Source organism: Melanostigma gelatinosum (genome assembly GCF_949748355.1).
Source record: "Melanostigma gelatinosum genome assembly, chromosome: 23".
Taxonomy (NCBI): Eukaryota; Metazoa; Chordata; class Actinopteri; order Perciformes; family Zoarcidae; genus Melanostigma; species Melanostigma gelatinosum.
Window position 1 is genome coordinate 5,625,482 of NC_136656.1, and position 6,609 is coordinate 5,632,090.

Below are 6,609 nucleotides of genomic sequence, written 5' to 3' on the forward strand. Positions count from 1 at the left end.
TGGGGGTGATACACAGAAGAAGAGCATGCATGATTGCTTTATCAATAGAAAGTGAACGTGATGGAACTTGAGGTGATGGTTCATCAATTCGGGCACATTTGGAGTGGAGCTGGGAAGTCTGCCGGTGATGAATGTGTTTGGGCACTGCTGTACACAGCAACAAATACCAGCCTTTCACACCGCCCCTTCCTTAATGCCCCCACCCCATAGAAGCAGTTACTGTGAAGGCCACATGATGTCAGCAGCGCATCAAGTGAAAGCAACCATATCAGCCAAAATATCATCTTGTTTCAGCATAACCTTAAATAGTACATCATATCCAAATCACCAAAGCAGTTATGACAAGAGTGAAAGAATATATTAAAGCCATTCAGAAGCTTCGGGATGAATAAATCGTGATTTTAATAATGAAAATATTCAAAACAAAACCTGCAGAGTAGATTGAAAATGTGTAACAAAAAATCCTAAATTAATGCTACACTGACTTTTTTCGACATGCTATACTGTGACGGCTTTTGACTTTTTTCGACATGCTATACTGTGACGGCTTTAGACTTTTTTCGACATGCTATACTATGACTTTTCGACATGCTATACCATGACCGTTTTTGACTTTTTTCGACATGCTATACCATGACCGTTTTTGACTTTTTTCGACATGCTATACCATGACCGTTTTTGACTTTTTTCGAAATGCTATACTATGACCGTTTTTGACTTTTTTCGACATGCTATACTATGACCGTTTTTGACTTTTTTCGACATGCTATACTATGACCGTTTTTGACTTTTTTCGACATGCTATACTATGACCGTTTTTGACTTTTTTCGACATGCTATACTATGACCGTTTTTGACTTTTTTCGACATGACCGTTTTTGACTTTTTCCGACATGCTATACTATGACTTTTTGACTTTTTTCGACATGCTATACTATGACCGTTTTTGACTTTTTTCGACATGACCGTTTGAGGCTTTTTTCGACATGCTATACTATGACCGTTTTTGACTTTTTTCGACATGCTGTACTATGACCGTTTTTGACATTTTTCCACATGCTATACTGTGACCGTTTTTGACTTTTTTCGACATGCTATACTATGACCGTTTTTGACTTTTTTCGACATGCTGTACTATGACCGTTTTTGACATTTTTCCACATGCTATACTGTGACCGTTTGAGACTTTTTTCGACATGCTATACTATGACTGTTTTTGACTTTTTTCGACATGCTATACTATGACTGTTTTTGACTTTTTTCGACATGCTATACTATGACCGTTTTTGACTTTTTTCGAAATGCTATACTATGACCGTTTTTGACTTTTTCCGACATGACCGTTTGAGACTTTTTTCGACATGCTATACTATGACCGTTTGAGACATTTTTCGACATGCTATACTATGACTTTTTTCGACATGCTATACTATGACCGTTTTTGACTTTTTTCGACATGCTATACTATGACTGTTTTTGACTTTTTTCGACATGCTATACTATGACTGTTTTGGACATGCTATACTATGACTGTTTTTGACTTTTTTCGACATGCTATACTATGACCGTTTTTGTCTTTTTTCGACATGCTATACTATGACCGTTTTTGACATTTTTCCACATGCTATACTGTGACCGTTTTTGACTTTTTTCGACATGCTATACTATGACTCTTTTTGACTTTTTTCGACATGCTATACTATGACCGTTTTTGACTTTTTTCGACATGCTATACTATGACTGTTTTTGACTTTTTTCGACATGCTATACTATGACCGTTTTTTACTTTTTTCGACATGCTATACTATGACCGTTTTTGACTTTTTTCGACATGCTATACTGTGACCGTTTTTGACATTTTTCCACATGCTATACTGTGACCGTTTTTGACTTTTTTCGACATGCTATACTATGACTCTTTTTGACTTTTTTCGACATGCTATACTATGACCGTTTTTGACTTTTTTCGACATGCTATACTGTGACCGTTTTTGACTTTTTTCGACATGCTATACTATGACTGTTTTTGACTTTTTTCGACATGCTATACTATGACCGTTTTTGACTTTTTTCGACATGCTATACTATGACCGTTTTTGACTTTTTTCGACATGCTATACTATGACCGTTTTTGACTTTTTTCGACATGCTATACTATGACTGTTTTTGACTTTTTTCGACATGACCGTTTGAGACTTTTTTCGACATGCTATACTATGACTTTTTTCGACATGCTATACTATGACCGTTTTTGACTTTTTTCGACATGCTATACTATGACCGTTTTTGACTTTTTTCGACATGCTATACTATGACCGTTTTTGACATTTTTCCACATGCTATACTGTGACCGTTTGAGACTTTTTTCGACATGCTATACTATGACAGTTTTTGACTTTTTTCGAAATGCTATACTGTGACCGTTTTTGACTTTTTTCGACATGACCGTTTTTGACTTTTTTCGACATGCTATACTATGACCGTTTTTGACTTTTTTCGACATGCTATACTATGACCGTTTTTGACTTTTTTCGACATGCTATACTATGACCGTTTGAGACATTTTTCGACATGCTATACTATGACCGTTTTCGACATGCTATACTATGACCGATTTTGACTTTTTTCGACATGCTATACTATGACTCTTTTTGACTTTTTTCGACATGCTATACTATGACCGTTTTTGACATTTTTCCACATGCTATACTGTGACCGTTTGAGACTTTTTTCGACATGCTATACTATGACCGTTTGAGACTTTTTTCGACATGCTATACTATGACCGTTTTTGACTTTTTTCGACATGACCGTTTGAGACTTTCTTCGACATGCTATACTATGACCGTTTTTGACTTTTTTCGACATGCTATACTATGACCGTTTGAGACATTTTTCGACATGCTATACTATGACCGTTTTCGACATGCTATACTATGACCGATTTTGACTTTTTTCGACATGCTATACTATGACTCTTTTTGACTTTTTTCGACATGCTATACTATGACCGTTTTTGACATTTTTCCACATGCTATACTGTGACCGTTTGAGACTTTTTTCGACATGCTATACTATGACCGTTTGAGACTTTTTTCGACATGCTATACTATGACCGTTTTTGACTTTTTTCGAAATGCTATACTATGACCGTTTGAGACTTTTTTCGACATGCTATACTATGACCATTTTTGACTTTTTTCGACATGCTATACTATGACTGTTTTTGACTTTTTTCGACATGACCGTTTGAGACTTTCTTCGACATGCTATACTATGACCGTTTGAGACATTTTTCGACATGCTATACTATGACTGTTTTTGACTTTTTTCGACATGACCGTTTGAGACTTTTTTCGACATGCTATACTATGACCGTTTTTGACTTTTTTCGACATGCTATACTATGACTGTTTTTGACTTTTTTCGACATGACCGTTTGAGACATTTTTCGACATGCTATACTATGACCGTTTGAGACATTTTTCGACATGACCGTTTGAGACTTTCTTCGACATGCTATACTATGACCGTTTGAGACATTTTTCGACATGCTATACTATGACCGTTTGAGACATTTTTCGACATGCTATACTATGACCGTTTTTGACTTTTTTCGACATGACCGTTTGAGACTTTCTTCGACATGCTATACTATGACCGTTTGAGACATTTTTCGACATGCTATACTATGACCGTTTGAGACATTTTTCGACATGCTATACTATGACCGTTTTTGACTTTTTTCGACATGACCGTTTGAGACTTTCTTCGACATGCTATACTATGACCGTTTTTGACTTTTTTCGACATGCTATACTATGACCGTTTTTGACTTTTTTCGACATGACCGTTTGAGACTTTTTTCGACATGCTATACTATGACCGTTTTTGACTTTTTTCGACATGACCGTTTGAGACTTTTTTCGACATGCTATACTATGACCGTTTGAGACTTTTTTCGACATGCTATACTATGACCGTTTGAGACATTTTTCGACATGCTATACTATGACCGATTTTGACTTTTTTCGACATGCTATACTATGACCGTTTGAGACATTTTTCGACATGCTATACTATGACCGTTTGAGACATTTTTCGACATGCTATACTATGACCGTTTGAGACATTTTTCGACATGCTATACTATGACTGTTTTTGACTTTTTTCGAAATGCTATACTATGACCGTTTTTGACTTTTTTCGACATGCTATACTATGACCGTTTTTGACTTTTTTCGAAATGCTATACTATGACCGTTTTTGAATTTTTCCGACATGCTATACTATGACCGTTTTTGAATTTTTCCGACATGACCGTTTGAGACTTTTTTCGACATGCTATACTATGACCGTTTTTGACTTTTTCCGACATGACCGTTTGAGACTTTTTTCGACATGCTATACTATGACCGTTTTTGACTTTTTTCGACATGCTATACTATGACTGTTTTTGACTTTTTTCGACATGACCGTTTGAGACTTTCTTCGACATGCTATACTGTGAAGTCAAACTAAAGAAATAATTAATGAACTCATGTTGCAAACCGGAAAGGAACCTTTCGGCAGTCCGAGTTGCCGCACGGACTATAAATGAGGTGGCACACAACATCAATAAGGAAGGAAGGAAGTGAAGCGAAGCCGCAAACTGAAGCAATGCTTAGCGCAAAAACATCCAACCCCGTGCAAACAGACCTACAAACGCCAGAGAGGCAGCCGGTAAGACACCAAGCCCATCAGGAGACCCAGCGGACAATTGAATGTAAATGTTTGTGCAGGCGATAGCCGCTAGTGTTAGCCACGGGGCCGAACCGGCAGTGCGGTCGTTAACCCTATAAATGCCAGTGTGTGTCATGTTTGATTCTCATTCATAATTTAATGATGTCATGATTGTTTAGTGAGCTTATATGTAGCAGAGAAATTAGTTAAAATGATTATGATATTATATTATTGTGGTGGCATTATTTAAATCAAGTAAATGTAAAATATTTAAAATCTGAAGTTAACTTAATGAAATCCCTAAATGCATTAATAATAACAGTTGGAGAATTTATGTCGCACTTTGTTTAATTTAAGAGGGAAAAGGAAATAATTGTTAAAAATGTATATTTTCCAGAACATTGTAAAAACAACCCTTTTCTTGTTTATTGGTTCAAAAGGTTTTTCACCTACCTACCTGCTTGCTTGCAAACTACTTGCTTACTTGCAAAGTACCGACTTACCTGAAACCTTGAAATCACAAAATAAAAGAAGATAAGAGGAAAAGAAAAGTGTGGTTATTGAGTGAAGTCCAGCAACTCTGGGTAGATGTCCAACTCCTTCAAGTGGAGATTGCACAAAGAAGGGGAGAACTTGACAGTGAAAAACCGGTAGTACCATAAAGCTGGCCAGGAAAAAGTACAGGAGCTTAAAGCTGGAACAGCAGGAGCAAAAAACCTGGAATCCTGGAAAGGAAAAAGAGTGGAGGATAAAGCACCATAAGCAACAGTAAAGGCGCCATTGGAAACTCCACTTGTCAAATTCACAATTAAAGAACCTTAAAAATAAAAGTAAACATGGCTAATCAAGAAGCTGGAAAATCAGTTGAACAATTGAAACTTGAAAGAACTACAGCCAAAAGAGTGTTTTCCCGTCTGGTCAACAGTATAACCCGGTCACATACGGACATGTCTGAAGAAGAGCTCAGAGACAGTTTCAACAAACTCAAGGCACTAGGAGAGAACGTCATGGAGGCAAATGATGAGCTGGAAGCTGGCTTTATTGCAGATCTCGAAGCAGAGCTGGAAACGGATGAAGTCATGTTAACGGAGCAGGAAAAAGCCGACCTGGAAAAAACTACAAATGAGTGCCACGAGAAGCTGAAGGAGGTCAAGAGGTTGGTCCAGAAGACTCTTTGGGTCAATTTTGGAAGTAGGGAAATGTCTATAGCACTACAAGCAGCAGAGGCAGCATGCGAACGCGTCGCTGCTGTGCAACCAAACATTAACCAGGAAGCGTATCAATTCATGCTGGACCAACTGAAAGGGTTGGTAGGAACAGCAAAGGACACGCATGGCCGATGGAAGCAGTGGGCCCCACCAGAGGCTCAGGGGGAGCTTCAGAGGCATGTGAGAGAGCTCGAACTTCACGTCCCCTTGATGGTCTCCAGAAAGGCTGACTTCATACAAGCAACCATAAAGGAGGATACTGATAGACAAGCCCAGGTGAGAGCTACATCTAATTATCGGATACCAACCATCAAGCTAAAGCCAACAGCCCTCCCCAAGTTTGGTGGCATCAAACGTGATTTTCACAGGTGGAAGAAGGACTGGGAAGCGCTGCAGAGTCAGGGAGAGCCAACAGGCTCAAAAGAAGTGAAAAAGGTCCAGCTACTAGACAGCCTGGAGGATAAGATCACACGAGAACTTCGGCTCACGGCTTACAACACATCTGATGACATCTTCCGTGTGCTAGAGAACCGCTACGGCAACCAAACATCCATTGCCATAGAAATAGTGGAGGAGATACAGAAGATGCCAGCTGTCAAAAGTCACCAGCCACGGAAAATCGTCGACTTAATTAAAACTGTGGAAAAAGCACTTCAAGATTTGAGTGACCTTGGAGACA